We start from the raw sequence: 15,684 nt of genomic DNA, 5'->3' as shown, positions 1-15,684 counted from the left end.
GTATGTGTGAGCGCGCGCGCGCGAGAGAGTGTGTGTGTGTGTGTGTGTGTGTGTGAATTCTATCCAAAGAAGGTGAACGCATTACAAGCCTAAGAGGGATCCCACAAGCCTTCCATTGATTCTGGTACATTGTGATCGACTTCATCCTCTGATAAATGTGGGCTTTTCAGAGCTACAAGTAAATGTTCTACAAGACTACTCTAACCCTTGTCACTGGCCAAATCTATACGTGCTGTACACCAGAAATCTATTGAGATAGATTAAAGAACTGCTGTAGAAACAAGAGCAGCTTCAATAAAGGTGAAGGTTTATTATATTGACTATTAATGTAACTTAACTGTATGCGGTTATGAATGCTTATGGATCAGGGCAGTTTAATTTGGGGCAGTTGGATATGATTATAATTGAACACAAATTTTTTTTTTATATCACCATAGATGAACTCAATTCAAAGTGGACAAAAAGGAAAAACCAACCTAGCTTGGAAAGTAGCTAGGTTATAACCAGCTTCCCAAAGGGTGAATTCCTGGGGAGAGGCGGCCCCAGGAGAGCTGGCCCGGGCCCGGGCCTCTCTAGCGATGCACTCGCCACACCACCTCCTGTTCCAGGCCCCACAGCGTGCACGGAGCTGACGCCCCAGCCGTCTACGGCGGCCCCACAAGCCCGGGGTCAGGGCTGCTAAGTGGCTCCTCTGATGTGATCCAAGTTGGTAAGAAGTTTACTTTTCAGGACAGATTCTCGGTAGGAAGTCATAGCCCCAAATGCGTTAGTAATGACACTCCTCCATCCACCCAGAACCGGCTAGATGACCGCTTACAAGATTTATAATGACAAAGTAAATGTTGCCAGGGAAGAAAGTCCTACTCATTGCGGAGCACTGACAATACCGTGCGCCTGAGGAGTTCTGTCAAAACGTAAGATTATGCAAAAACACCGTTGAGAACACTGCTAATCATCTGCTTGTGTCAATTACTTGAAGGGTCTCTGACAGCATATTTACATTAAACACATTTCAGGAGCAAAATCCTTAATGCTATATCAGAATATTTTTCATTACCATTAGCAAATCTTTAAAAATCGCTCTTTTCCCCCCTCGGCTACAATAGGAGTGATGGTGAGACGGGGAAGGCTGGGTGGGGGCCCGTGTGGGTGGAGTGGATTGCAGGGGATTTCAATTCATCCCTCTGCAAAGAGGCGGGTGGTGCAGACTCAGAGATGGGGCATCCTCACCACGTCTCCCTCTTAGGGCAGACGACGGGGCCCTCTCTCATCCCCAACACCTTCCAAGTCCAGTGAACAGCGGCACTGGTTTTCCTCCTGGTCGTGTAGCCAGCCCCACACATCTGATGCCAGGCTATTTAACGGAGCAAATGACAGGCGTACAGAGGCAATTATTGAAATTAAAACTTAGATGACATCTGCTGGGGCTGTGCACATTTCAGACACCTCGCCCTGGTCATGCCGTCTTGTCCACAATTATGGCAACATGGATGTAACCAAAATAAACGGCCCAGGGCCTGCAGCGGCCGGGCTGCCTGAGACATGCCTGCAGGAAGGCACTGGCCCTGTGCCGGGCATCGTCACAGAGCGGGGGACATCCCAGCAAAGGGATTCCGCAAGGTCCACCCTCAGGTCTCCCATGGCAGGTCAGAGAGGGTCGGGTCAGAAGGAGTCTGAGGTGCTTGGAAAAATACATCCGGATTTTTCCGGACATGTTTGCCGGACATGACAATCATACTGACCATGGTGATGATGGCAGCCAGCACGTTTTGATTTTTGAAATGCTTGCACACTCTGCTGTACGTTTTACCTCACACCTGCCCCACAAGGTCCACAGGTGGAGACGGTGTGTCCCAGAAATACGGCTGATGACGTGGAAAACCAGAAGTTGAACTCAGGTCCCTAGGCTTCTGTTACATTCCACACCGTGGATCTCTCAGTTCCAATGCCTGTGAGCTGGCCCTCCAAGATCCCAGCCCAGTCAGTACCTGGACACATTCCTTACACTCAGAAACGCAGGCAAAGGGGCCCTTACGTAAAGATTATAAAGCCCCAGCACCGACCTAATGTGGCAAAAGAGAGAGTTGTGGTGTTGAGCCATCTGAGACTGCCACTCACAGGGCCTCTCCAGGTCCGGGGTGCACAGGAGTGACCCCTCAGTGCCTAAGCTGCTGCCAACACTTCCCAAGGGCTCAGAGGCCCAGAGCTGACCCTCCGCCCTTGTGATCCCTGCCCTGGAAACATAGAGCCACAGACTCTGCCCATGAAGAAAGACAGCACAGGGTGTGAACGGGATGTAAGACTCCACATCATATCCAACCTACTCAACAAGAAATGCACCAGACACACAAAATCAGGAAGTACTCACACCTGTTCACAAGCAGCCAGCCCAAAGAATCCAGTACTTGTGGTCATTTCAGAAATCGGTGTAAGTTACATGGAAATTTAAAGCAAAATGCATTCCTTTTAAGAGATTCTATATTCTGAATGTTTTGTTTTCTAAAATCTGTCTCTTCCCATTCCAAACACACAGACATTTCCTCAACTGACCTTTATAAGTGTGCTTTTACTTTTACCTTAAAATACTTAAAGACTACATACATACAAAAATAGATATGTCTATATATAAACACACACATATATATGCATTTTTCTTATCAGAGTGTGTAGGTTAAAAAATAATGCAAAGATGCTACATTCATCCTCAAATTGCACTTCCATATGGGAAGTGAGATGTATATCGAGGAGACCACAGTTCAAAACCGGAGCATGCGGAAGCCAAAGGGTCTAGCTCAGTAAGGCCAAAATGTGCGGTGGATTCTGCCTGCCCCATTGCTTGCTTGGTGGAAATAAGACGTCACAGGTAAACAATGTGGCTTGAGTTCATTTCAGTTTTAATCTAGATTATATGTACATGTATGTGTAAACATATACACCTACTTATGCTTATCCACAAATGCATAAACACACGCCCATCCACATATGCACAAATGGACCTCTGAATGAATCTGATTGCCCTACAGTGTTATCCTTCAAATATGTTTGAACAGATAACTCCAAACAAAGCTACACCAAACGAATGAATACCTTGGGTGAAGGCGGCCCAGACTAATGGGTGGGGTTGACAACATCACATTCCTAACGTCCAAGCCTCCACTCCAGCAAATCACCCCCCATCTCTCTGGGAAGAGATGGAAAATGGTGGAGCTGCTGACCTGCAGGCCTGAGTGTTGTAAAGGGACTTTGTCCACCGAGATAAGGAACATGCCCGGGTCTGCACTGCGACATTGGTCTTGCTGCAACACACAACAGAGATAGCAGCCTCTGAGATGGCACAGGCCTGGCTCACCAAAGACGCACTCAGTTCACACGGGCACCCAGAGTCACCAAGGTGGAGGGCTCTGCTCATGATGGCATGGGGCATTTGACCTGCACAGTGCCCATTTGGCACCCTGACCGTCTCTGTGAGGTGGCTGAGTGGACAGAATCACTCAAGGGCAAGGCACAAAATCACTCAGGAGTCTGGCGGGTGCCGGTGCAGGCTCTCACGCCCCCCACCCCGCCCCATCTTCCTCTCTCCTCTGCTGGCATTTCTTCCCCAGCAACGTCTCAAGGCCTCACAGGCCTGATTTCTAAAACCCCAAAGCCCACAAATGACAAAGGACACTGGCAAAAAGATGGCACCTGCTGGCTGAACTGTCATGGGATGAGCCATTGCCTAGTGCCAGCCATTATGTGTGCACTAGCCATTGCCTAGTGCACATGAGTCTCAGAAAGATGGATTTTTTTTTTTTTTGCAAAGATTTTATTTTATTCAAAATAAATGCTACCTACCATTTGGTGAGATGGATCCTGACTAGGGCCAAGTGCTATTCCAGGGCCTTCCCGGCACTAACCCACATACCCTCCACAAGGACTTCGTGAAGTGCTCAGTCTTTTTTTTTTTTTTTTTTTTGAGATGCAGTCTTGCTCTGTTGTCCAGGCTGGAGTGCAGTGGTGCCATCTTGGCTCACTGCAACCTCTGCCTCCCGGGTTCAAGTGACTCTCCTGACTCAGCCTCCTGAGTAGCTGGGATTACAGGCACACACCACCACACCCAGCTAATTTTTGTATTTTTAGTAGAGACCAGGTTTCGCCATGTTGGTTAAGCTGGTCTCGAACTCCTGACCTCGTGATCCACCTGCCTTGGCCTCCCAGAGTGTTAGAATTACAGGCATGAGTCACTGCGCCCGGCCCAAAGTGCTCACTCTAATAATTTGCCTTTCACAGTTTAGAACTCTCAGAAACTTGCTGAAGGGGATGGGGCAAGCCGGGCCAGGACTGAGGCCTCACTGTATGCACATCGTGGCCCCCACGCCCATAACTCTTCCTCTCCACCTTTCTGGGGGCCCTGCCTCTCCCTCTGCATCTTCAGCTGTTTAGAAAAAGAATTTCCCTTCCCCAAACTGTCAAACTGGGACCATAACAACAATAACAAAAAAAAAAAAAAATTAATCTTGAGTTTTTAAAATATCAAAACCTGAAAATGTATAATTAAATTAATCATCATAAATTACTTTTTAGCACTGAGAGCTGGATTTATAACATCATTTTCAAACCTCTCTGTGAGATTTAAATATTTTATAGCATATGTGAGTTAGAGGGAAATGTGTCTGAGGGCTTAAATATTGCTGCAGAGCAGTAGACTTTGACAAAAACTATAGCACAACTGTTTCTAAGGTAGTTTGTAAAAATTATTTATTTCCATACCAGTTAATTATGATGGGAGTCTTTGTTGAATGCACAAGCATTAAAAAAGTGCTGATATTTTATGCATCTTTAACTGGAGCGCGATTCCCCGCAGCGCACTGGTAACTCCTTGACATTTAGCATTCACTCACAGCAACTGTAATAAGGGGTTTGATTGCTTCCTTTGCAGATGCAGTAATTTAATAACTGTGATCAGTTGCATAAATTTACTATACAACCATCTTAAGTTAGCCACATTAAAATTAAGCAAAATTGTAATCTGTTGACAGATTATTGCTACTGAACAATTCTACTAAAAGCATTTCAGATTAGCAAGTGCCACAAGCATTTGTGTTTTATAAGCTTGTAAAAAAAATACGGCAGCTTCCTCCTTCCGTATCCCCATCTCCAGCCACCCCCTCTCTCCTCCTCCCTCCACACATACACCACAAATCTGACTATTAGACAATTTCATGAAATTCTGTGCTTTCTGTTAAATCACCTCTGAACTGTTGATTTCGTTATTTGAAATGTGTGTGGTGAATTCTGCTGTCTGGAAAGGAAAAAAAAAGCCGCGTGTCAGTTTCTTCTTTCTTTCTTCCCAGTAATTTCCTTTATGCAACTTTACATCCATTGCCTTTGAAGGGATAGGAAACCTCCTAGCATGGACCTCTTCTGAATAAAATGATCGGTTCCCCAGAGCAAAGGAAAAGCACTAATTTCATACCTTAGATGGAGAAAGGTAAAAGGTGCCCGGCTCCCTCTGAGTGAGATCCCTGCAGCAGGCATCCTTAATTAAGGAGACAACAGAGACGCCTTCTTGCTCAGTTGCTAAAGAACCCCTTATGGAGTTTGTGGGTAGGAAGAGAAGAGGGCACAAGTTCCATGGGCAGGCTTTACCTAGAGCATGGTGATAGAGAGGAAAACAGCGCCCCTGCCCACTCTGTTTAGAGCAAAATGGGACCCGCATCTCCTGCCTGGTGCCCTGTGAGTTGACTTTTCAGAGCAATGTTTAGCCAAGCAGGCAAGTCAGGAATAACTGTTTCTGATACTTCCCAGCAAATATCTTTAACCATCTGTTTACACTTGCCAAATATGCTTCCAAGTTTCCAATTTTATCAGTATATAAAAAGAATATCTGTTTTTAAAAAAAATCGTAAATATCTTGTGATGCATCTTTACATAATTCAAGAGAAATTAAAAAAAATTTCATTTGAAAGCCAGCATGATCACAGATTTGTTTAAACTTTCATTTACATAGAAGTTTGGGGTGGGAGCCACAAAAAGGGGGTAGGCGCTTTTTTGGAATGGTCAAATGTCAAAGTTGAGTGCCAGGCGGGGAGTGACGCACAGGTGTGCCCTCCCCACGAGACGATGGCACACCCACTGTGTGGGCTTATTCCCGGGGTGGCCCTGCATATGCAGCCTGTCACTTCGGATGGAGTTGCGGGGCCTCTCCCAGACAGGTGACGCGGCGGGCTGGGCTGCTAGCTTCCTTCGGAGCGAGGACCACTACTGAGTGTGACAAATTGGATGGGACTTCACTACCAAATTTCCTGCCAAGAGGCCTAACAGTCAAATGTCTATCTTCTTCTCATCACCAAGAAGTGATGCTGCGACTTTGACATAGTGTCTCCGTTACTTAAAGATACAGTTAATGCAAAGTGATCGCAAAACGTGAGGTCTGTAAAACTTTTAAGAGCCAAGCCAAGGCGGCTTTCATCATTGGCTCTTTTATCTTGAGAGGGCACACGTGCACGTGTGTGGGTGCGCATGTGCACTCATGCATGGGCGTGTGTGCATATGTATGCGTGTGTGTGTATGTGTGTGTGTAAAACCAGAATTCCTACCAGGCAGCACAGAACCTGGGTCTCTGTCATTGCCACCATTACCTGCCATTTTTTATAACATAATACACTGGAGATACCCTGGGCTAGGTTTGTTTGCTTCTCATTATAACTAATTATGCTTCTAAATATGTTCTTTAGGGTTACACGTGTATAAAAATGGAGGTAGGAAAGAAAGAAAATGCATCAGGATTATTAAAAGAAAGAGAAACATACTAATTAGTTAACTAGTATACTCATTTCAATGTTTAATAATATTTTTTAACATTCCAGCACACGCTGCAGAATTAAAAATTACCCACCGCACCACCTGTGCGTCCCCTGGGACATGAAGATTTAGAGTTCTCTCCTGCAGACTTGGAGTCCTCGTTTCTAAATATTTCTTTGAATATTTCTTTGTATTCCACCTCATTCCACCCCCACAAATTAGAAGCCAAAAAAAAAAAAAGATAGTAAATTTTGTTCCCCACCAAAGCCTTGTAAATAACATCTCTACAAAGCCCAACTTAATTACATAACTCAAGTGCTTGAGGAAAAAAAAAAATGCATCTATTCCCATAATTTTGGAAGCTGCCTCTACCCGTTTCTATATGTGCAGACTGCACTGGCTGTGTAAAAAGCCAAGCGCCCGCCCTGTTCTCTCAGCCTGGGTAGGAAGGAGTGCCATTGTACCCCTTCTTTTTTTTTTTCCATCTGCTTAGTGCTCCCCCTCCCCGTGTTCTGGGAAGGTTCTGGGCTTTGTGTGGCCTACGATGGGGCCAACTGCATATGGCTGGGGAGACGGGAAGATGGAGCAGAGCTGGAAGTGTCGAGAAATGCAGGAGTGATGACATGAGGCCCGAACCACCCTCTCACCTGGAAACAGATCCACCTCCTCCACCTGAGCAGCACGCGGCACGGAGCTGGTGTTCCATCAGGACCCCACAATTAAAACCGCGTGACGCATGGCAAAGCCAGGGGTGCCCCCCAAGCCTCTCGGACTGGCTTTCCTCAAACTCCACTTCTGACTGTGGGTCACTCGTACACAAACAAAGCCTTAACAGAAATGTTACCGAGGAAATAATAGCCATTTCCAATGATAATACACAATTTTAGCACTGACGCTTGGCTGATTTAGGTGTTCGGCCAATGTGTCAAGCAGCCTGCCTTCCTTAGGCGGGCCTTTAATGGGTAACTGGCAGGCTCTGGCAGCCTTATTTCTGTTTTAGATTTGGTTTGTCATTGGGTATCCATTACCTGCCATTCATCTTTGATCTCTTTGGACAGGCCTGATCAAAAGATGTCATTTGACCTACTCCACTTGGCAGAAACTTGTATGACTCTCGTAAAGGGGCCACCCCAGCTATAAATAAAATGACATTATTATTTTTCTGTCCTATCATGTAGAGGAGACAATTATGATAATGCAGTATCTGTCATCGGGAGCCCAGCAAATTGCTAGCTCTCACGCAACTGTTTAGCTTTCTTATTTGTTGTTTGTCTGTTTTCCTCCATTTCAAGTTGAAAATAAAGCAGAATTGAAATCCCTAATGCTCTGTCTCCCACTCCGACAGTCTCGGGGCCGCTTCCCATGGCAGTGACGTGCAGGTGTGGCCAGCAGCTTGTGTTTGTCAATGGTGGGTGGTGGCTAAGGCTGTGCTGGCACAAGGCATGAACAATGGGATCAAGTTTGTCCTTCATTTAATGTTTGGAAAACAAGCTAATCTCTGAAATTAGAACGGAGAGATATTACTGCAAATAGATAAAAATCATGGCAAGGGTTTACTCTGTCCTTAATCAAGTCATAATAAGGGAAAATGTGCTGGAACATTCCCCCGACAGGTAAAACAGAGACAGCTCCGGTGTCATCGCCAGGGAGCCCACAGCTTGGGGACACAAGGGTCCAATTGTTTGTCACCGTCTCCAGCGTGGACCACCACTATGGGCTCCATTTCTAGGAGACTGGCTCTCGATCCTTTTTGGAAATGGAGGCTTCGGAGCTCTGGGGTTTGCTTCCTTCCCCGGTGTTTTAGGCTCCACAGGTATACAGGGGTAGTGTGAAGAGATTACTAACTCAGTAGTCATTCTCTGTTGGTCAGGTGCCCTTGGGGACTAGAGGCAGCATATTCTCTGCCCACCACGTGCTGCGCACCTCCACCCAATTGATGCTGTTGTCTGGAAAGAGAGAAAACCAGGGACACACCATCTAAGACCCCTGCAGAAATCCTGGTTGTTTCTGCTCAGATTCAGATCATCCTAGAGAAAAGGAAGTGACTCCTACAGATGGGCTTCATTTGAAATGGGAGAAAATGAGTCCCCAAACAGAGGAAAGGACTGACCAGAGGCACCACGAGGCGTTCACAGCAGAGCTGAGACCAGATTCCATGCCGCCTAATTTTTTGGTGGGGCCCACTCCCCGTGACAGGCCACCAGCCTGCCGTCCTCCCCAAGGCCAGCCCAGGAGCTCAATCTTCGGTGAGCCAGTGACCACCGTGCTGTTGGCCCCTGGGGCCTGCCTACAGCGCCCAGCTGCCTCTGCAACACCAGCTGCCTCAAGCTTTGCTTGATGTGAAGATGCACACGGTGGTGTCGCTGACCATCCCTTGCAGACACAATGCCGGTAGGCATCGCTTTGTACAGGGTCCTTGGTTCAGGACTTGGGGGTCCCTACGGTCTCTCAGTGCTACCATTTACCCATAGGATATGGGATAACCCACCAGGGTGTGTGAGGTAAGAAGGTGGGTGGTAAAAGCACAGAAGGATGAAAGGGAGAGAGGAAGTAGATTCAGAATTCCTTGCCTGAAGGAGGAATATGGCCTCTAGTGGGCGTAGATGGGTGGAGCCATATCTTCTGCAAAAAAATGGAAAAAATACTTTACAGGTGCAGGAACCCAAGCTAGGGCAACTCAATCCCCGCAGAGAATGGAGACACCAGCATTGAGGCTCTCTCAGTATAACATATGGCACTCTTTTTGAGGAAGAACACATTCTCGGCATTGGGAACCATCAAGTCAGCAAGAACAAATATTCCAGATTAGCACAGGGGTCAAGAAAGGCCTAGAAACAGGCCCCAAACTAAGAAATCAAGGTAGGTAAATAAAAAGTGCGGACAAAGCATGGTCCTTTAGTCATCCAGACTTGCAAAGCATTAAATAATGTGGCGCAAAGAGGAAAGACGGCTCCTAAGACTGTTGCAGGAACATTATTCCCTGAAGACTCAGCTGGGGCATCTCCACTTTCAGGAAGCTGCCGCTAGCTTTCTTTCACCCCCTGGGATGGCCATAGCATCCCTCTCCATGTTCCCATACTGCTCATGGTCATTTCCATCACAGTACCCACATCAGAATTACGGGCATCTGAGTCTCATCCTCCACACTCCGACCCCCTTTAGGACTGCCTATCTTGGTGTCCCTGGCACCTGCCAGCACTGGCTTGAGCAGGTGCTTAATACACATCCACTAAAATTGTTTCAACACATACTCCGGTAGCCTGGTGCCCTCGGAGGAATTTGTGATGATGAGAAAATGCACACAAGTATGTTTTCCTTCCTTGAGTTTGAGCGACACCTCCTTCCCCATCCCTGGAACTGTGGGTCCCATTCATTATGTTGTCATGTCGCTCCGTCTGCTAAGCCTCCACTCAGTGTCTCAACCTTCTCATGTCTCTTCCCTACTCTGGTCCCAGGTAATAAGTCTTTCTCCTCCACGCTGCCTCTCAATGGACCAAAACCGAAAATGAAGAGTCGAGCAACCCAAAGCAAAGAGTGTGGGGCAGACTAAGGACAGAAATCACAGTCTTCCTTCATCTTCCTAAGGAGATGCGAGGGTATGGGAGCCATTCCACATGCATTTCCTTTTCTTTTTGGTGTAGCACCAATCCTGTGCAGTGGCATCCAGGGTGGTCTGCAAGTATCTGCTGCATGGATGAATGGATGGACTCAGGGGCCCACTGCTCAGGAGAGAATCCCTTCCACCATTTTTTTTTTTTTTTTTTTTTTGAGACAGAGTCTCGCTCTGTTGCCCAGGCTGGAGAAGTGGCGCGATCTCCACTCACTGCAAGCTCTGCCCCCGGCTTCATGCCCATTCTCCTGCCTCAGCCTCCCGAGTAGCTGGGACTACAGGCGCCCGCCACCACGCCTGGATAATTTTTTTTTTTTTGTATTTTTAGTAGAGACTGGGTTTTACAGTGTTCGCCAGGATGGTCTCCATCTCCTGACCTTGTGATCCACCCACCTCGGCCTCCCAAAGTGCTGGGATTACAGGCGTGAGCCACCACTCCCGGCCCCTTCCACCTTCTTAAAGGAGATGCAGTTCCACCAATCTATGCCAAGCTAGAGGCCACATTCCTCATTCAGGCACAGAATTTAGAATGAATGCAGGGAAAGGGGTGGGCAGCGTGCGGGCTCTGTGTGATGCATAAGTCACAATGCGAAAGGACACTAGGACCTCACAGGCCTAGGTTCATCTTCTGTTCCGTCCTGAGCCACAGCGGGACTTGGGCAAGCTACAAAACCTCTCCACATTTCTGGTTCTTCCCTTTAAAGTGAGAATAAAAGTCCTCCCTTTTGAGAATTGTTGTTAATGGAATTATGCACATAAAGCACTTAGCACCATGCCCGGCACGTGGCAAGCATTCAGTCAAGAACAGTTATTTTGGGGTTACAGAAATTAGAATTTTCCATCAGCGAGGAAGACTCTTGGCAGTGATAAGGCCAGGATCTCTATAGTTCAGCCCCCCCCCACCACTGGGCCCCACCCTTGCAGCTGGAAGGATCATGCAATGTCCAGGAAACTCTTGCCTGTGCCATCAGCTCAGCCTCTTGAGTACAGGAAGGGAGGTGGTCACCTCGGTAAGGTGGCGGCCAAAAGGCCTTCAGTCATCCAAACTTCTCTCTCCATCTCAGGCCAAGGGTTTCACCAGTAGCAAGTCAGAGAGACTCTGGGCTAAGCACTACGCTGTTTTGGATACTCGTATAAAAAGCAGATAAACTTCAAGCAAGTTGGGATGGGGGGGGACTAAAGGCCTGATGGAGGTTATTAATCCACCTAACACTTTGGTTGTGGATTTATTCATCAGCCCACTTCCCCCGTATCCCCCTCATCTCCCACAAATCCTAGGACAGATCAAGACCATTCATGTCTGGGGAGGTAGAAGCTGAGAAAAAGAGAGCCAAAATAGGTGCCAATGTGCTGCTGAGCTCTGGCCTGCCTCCTGTCACAGGACCTTTTCGGGGTGAGTCTCGCCTGTGGCCTCCGATGGCACAGGGTTTGTTTCTTATGAGAATGAGAGGTCTTCCTCCTACGGAGTCCTCCAGTACATACGGAGATAAGCAGAGGACAGAAGGTGCTGCACTGGGAAGGGAACTTGCCCCTCTGCCCAGCTCATGGGCTCCATACTGATCAATGCTCACGGGGTGTGGGTGGAACATGGGGACTGGAAGATGAGAATCCCATTTAGGGTCCGTTCACTGTTAGGGTGAGAGATCTTTGAGCAGAGCCACCCCTCTTTATGTGTGTGTTTATTTATTTATTTTTGAGAGAGTCTCTCTCTGTTTCCCAGGCTGGAGTGCAGTGGCACTATCTCAGCTCACTGCAGCCTCCACCTCCTGGGTTCAAGGGACTCTCCTGCCTCAGTCTCCTGAGTAGTTGGGACTGCAGGCATGCGCCACCACGCCTGGCAAATTTTTGTATTTTTTAGTAGAGGTGGGGTTTCACCATATTGGCCAGGCTGGTCTCAAACTCCTGACCTCAAGTGATCTGCCCACCTCGACCTCCCAAAGTGCTGGGATTGCAGGTGTGAGCCACTGCACCCGGCCAAGCCACCCCTCTTTAAATCCTGGCTTCTCCATGTCATGGGTTTTGGGCCTCGGTTTCCCCATCTGTAAAACAGGCATGGTGACACCAATGTTTCCCAGGGTTGCTAGGAGAGGAGCACTGGACAAAAAGAGTGTTTTGCAGGCTGCTCTGTGCTGTGCACACCACTGCTGAGAAGAGGCCCATCTTCCCTCCCACGGCTGGAAACTATGAATCAGCAGACGTTGGCTTAGGTCAGAGAAACAGCACAGAACCACAAAAAGAAGGATCTAGAGCTGTGCTGTCCATGGGGCTAATGACTCTGTTGTCCATGGGGCTATCTATGTTTAAGTTAATTAAAATTAAATAAAACGTAAAGTTCAGCTCCCCCGTTGCAGTCATCACACTTCCGATGGGGTCGTCCTATCGGACCGCTCAGGGCAGCAAATTCCCATCAGAGCAGGACACTCCATTACTGGCTGGAGGGGTCTTCTCCTGTTGCTTCCTGAGGTCCTCTCTCTTCCTCTTTAGAAAAGATACTTTCCTACAGAAACAGTTCTTAACCCTTTTGGGGTTTTCAGGGCCCCTGTGGGAAGTTAATCGAAGTCAGTGTTCACCGAAATCAGAATCTTTCAGTGTGGGAGGAGTTTCACCGGTGGTACAAGAAAATATGAGGTGGTTCACCTTGAATCACACGGCAATAAATTACTCCCTTGTCAGTTCCGTCTTTTTCCCTCTGATTGCTTCAAGGAGAAAGTATCCGGTGGGTGCTATTGGTCTTTAACACCTCCCCAACACTTGCTAATCTCCCTTTTAAAAGAAGAGAGATAAGGCATCAGACTCCGGTAGGAAGGCAAGAGAATTCAGCTAGGATTTAATGACATTGTTTGATTTCACGGCGTTTATTTTTATGGTTATTTTCTCTTTATGGCAAGTGATTCTGGGTCTTCATTTATAGGAGTGACACACTTTCCTTTTAAAAATAAATTTATTTGAGTTAAAACGTGTGTAAATAATAAGTTCAGGCAGTGCATGTGGTATGCAGAAACGTCAAACAGCATGACAGGTTTGGGACTCAGGACGCCAAACCTGCTCAGGGGCAAGGAACAGTCACAGAGGCTTCCAGAGGAGACTGTGCAGGAGGCCCCAGGTGAGGGCTTTGCTCTGCTACCGGCGTTTGCTGTTAGCATTTCCATATCCGAGATTTGGAAGGGAATTTGTCAGGTTTCTATTAAAACCTCTGAATGTCCAGTTGGAGGAGGTAGTGGTTATTAAACCTCAATGTTCATAAATATGCTAATAAAAATGTAAAACTTGCAGTGAGCCATTATCAATTACAGACGGGATGCTTCACCTTTGAACGATGGCCCCCATGCTGGGCTGCTGACTGGGGGTTGGAAGCAGAGTGTGCACCGCTGGAGGGCAGCGAGGAGTCTGAGCTACACGCCTGCCATGTGCGGATCTGGGCACCTGGCAGGGACTGGGTCGGCCGTGCTCCTGGCACCGCACACCACCTGCCTGTTGGGCTGCGGAAATGTTTCCTGTCCCCACACATCTGCCAGTGCCTCTGTAAGGGTGAGGCCTGTCCACCTCTCCCAGACACCCAGGAAACGGGCAGCGACATGTGACGTGTGAACTCACCTTGACTTAGGACAGACTGGTGAGAGTCCTCTGAACAACGAAATGCATGGCCGTAGCCATTCAGCAAACGAGAAGGATCCCGGGACTTGAAGGATCCCTGCTACTTGCCTAGAAAGGCCCCGTCAGAGTCAAATCCTTCGCAGCCGGGCACTACCAGAAGTGGGGTATTATCAAGAAGGGTATGGCACTGAGTTTCCAGGTACCTGCATCCCGGCACCGACACTCACTTACCAGGCTGTAACCTGGAGCACACGATTGGAAGTCTTTGCGCCACAGGGGCTTTACCTGTAAATCAGGCAATACCTTGATCTCGGGTAATGACGGTGAGCCTTTCTCTCTGCCTGCTTCCCAGGTCCACATTTGGGAAAGGCACATCAGAGCCCCTCAGGCCTGCCTCTGGAGTGGCTGTTGGGCTCACGGGCTGCAGCTGGAAGATGACTGACAGATGATGATGACATGAGGACACAGGGTTGCCTCCCTTGTTCCCCAGAGAATCAGAAAGGATGCCTCCCTCCGGCTTCTAAGGCCGGGACTAGAGGCCTTCTTTCCCTACAGTCTGCAGGAGAGATGCTGGGGCCAGGCCCCAGCCATGCCAGCTCCCTCTGCCAAGCACTGCTAGATGCAGGCGAGGGTGTTTCTCGAGCTATGGGAGACACAGTGGGCGGCAGGGAGGCATGGTCGGCCATCACTGCAATACTGAGAAGCCACGTGGGCAGCGGCCAGGACCGCGTCTCACCTGCATGGCGGGGCTCTGCCTGTACCCCTGCTTCCGCACGAGTCCATCCCAGCTATCTTGCTGCTCACCTGCTTCTGCCCAACCTTCCCAGGGCCGGGTTTCTGCTGCATTTTGAATCATTTCTAATGAGAGGATTTCACATCCCCTTGTGATACTACATTCTTGTGCATAACTTGTAATTTGAGTGATTGTGAATTGTTCCGAGTGCCAGATTCGTATTTTGCAATAGATCAGGGTTTTATTCATATGTGAGTGCATAATTTTGCCTCAAGATGCGTTAGATTACATTAATTAACTTTGTAGCCAGAATGGGAGAAATTAACCGTTTGGATGAACCTTGCTCTGTAATCACCGTCATTCTCAGACCCCTTGAGTGTGCACCTCCGGGGCTGTCTGGAAGAGCAGGCAGTGGAATAAAAAGAAGGGGAAGAAATTTGGGGGGACGGCTCCAGTGGAAGGTTCAGCTCATGGCCCCTGGGAGGAGCCAGGCTCCTGGGACACAGGAGGTGCTTACCTCCATGAGAAAGTATGATGGGTCCTATATCCCTCTGTGTGTTTCTTCTAAACTCTACAGATGCATGCTGGACAGATAGACAGCATGGGATGTAATCGCAGGCAAGGAATCCTGCCACCAGGGGTTGCTGGACTGGACACTTCTATCCTGGGCAGAGATCAAGGGAAGAAAGCAATTCTGCCAAGAGATGTCTATCACTTATGCTCTCCCCGAGCGGCCAGCAGAAATGTATGAGCCACCTCGAACAGATGCTGAAAGGCGCATTATTTGGAATATGACCTACTGACCAATCCAACTTTCCTTTAACTATATTTATTTTGTATTTCTTTTTCTTTTCTCTCTCCCCTTCTCCTTCGAGGCTCACATCAGTCATCCAATATACTGACAAAACTGACCTCTTCATAGAGGAGATTCCCCCAGCCCCACCCTGTCCCAAAGTGTCCCCGG

General features: G+C 48.0%; 1 protein-coding gene across 2 annotated transcripts in view; it reads right to left on the bottom strand.

The window, feature by feature from the left end:
• TSHZ3 (teashirt zinc finger homeobox 3) overlaps window positions 1–15,684 on the bottom strand; it is a 75,481-nt gene that overhangs the window by 25,562 nt on the left and 34,235 nt on the right. The window contains exon 1 of one of the 2 annotated variants that reach the window (XM_025368978.1): window positions 5,456–5,729. The exons of the other annotated variant lie outside the window; for it this stretch is intronic. The gene's annotated coding sequence lies outside the window, so the exon portion shown is untranslated. Of the gene's footprint in view, window positions 1–5,455; window positions 5,730–15,684 lie in introns of those variants that run through there. 2 annotated transcript variants of the gene reach the window in all.

The sequence above is a fragment of the Theropithecus gelada genome, chromosome 19 (genome assembly GCF_003255815.1).
Source record: "Theropithecus gelada isolate Dixy chromosome 19, Tgel_1.0, whole genome shotgun sequence".
Lineage (NCBI taxonomy): Eukaryota > Metazoa > Chordata > Mammalia > Primates > Cercopithecidae > Theropithecus > Theropithecus gelada.
Note: the sequence above shows the minus strand (reverse complement) of the source record. Positions and strands in the feature narration are given on the sequence as shown.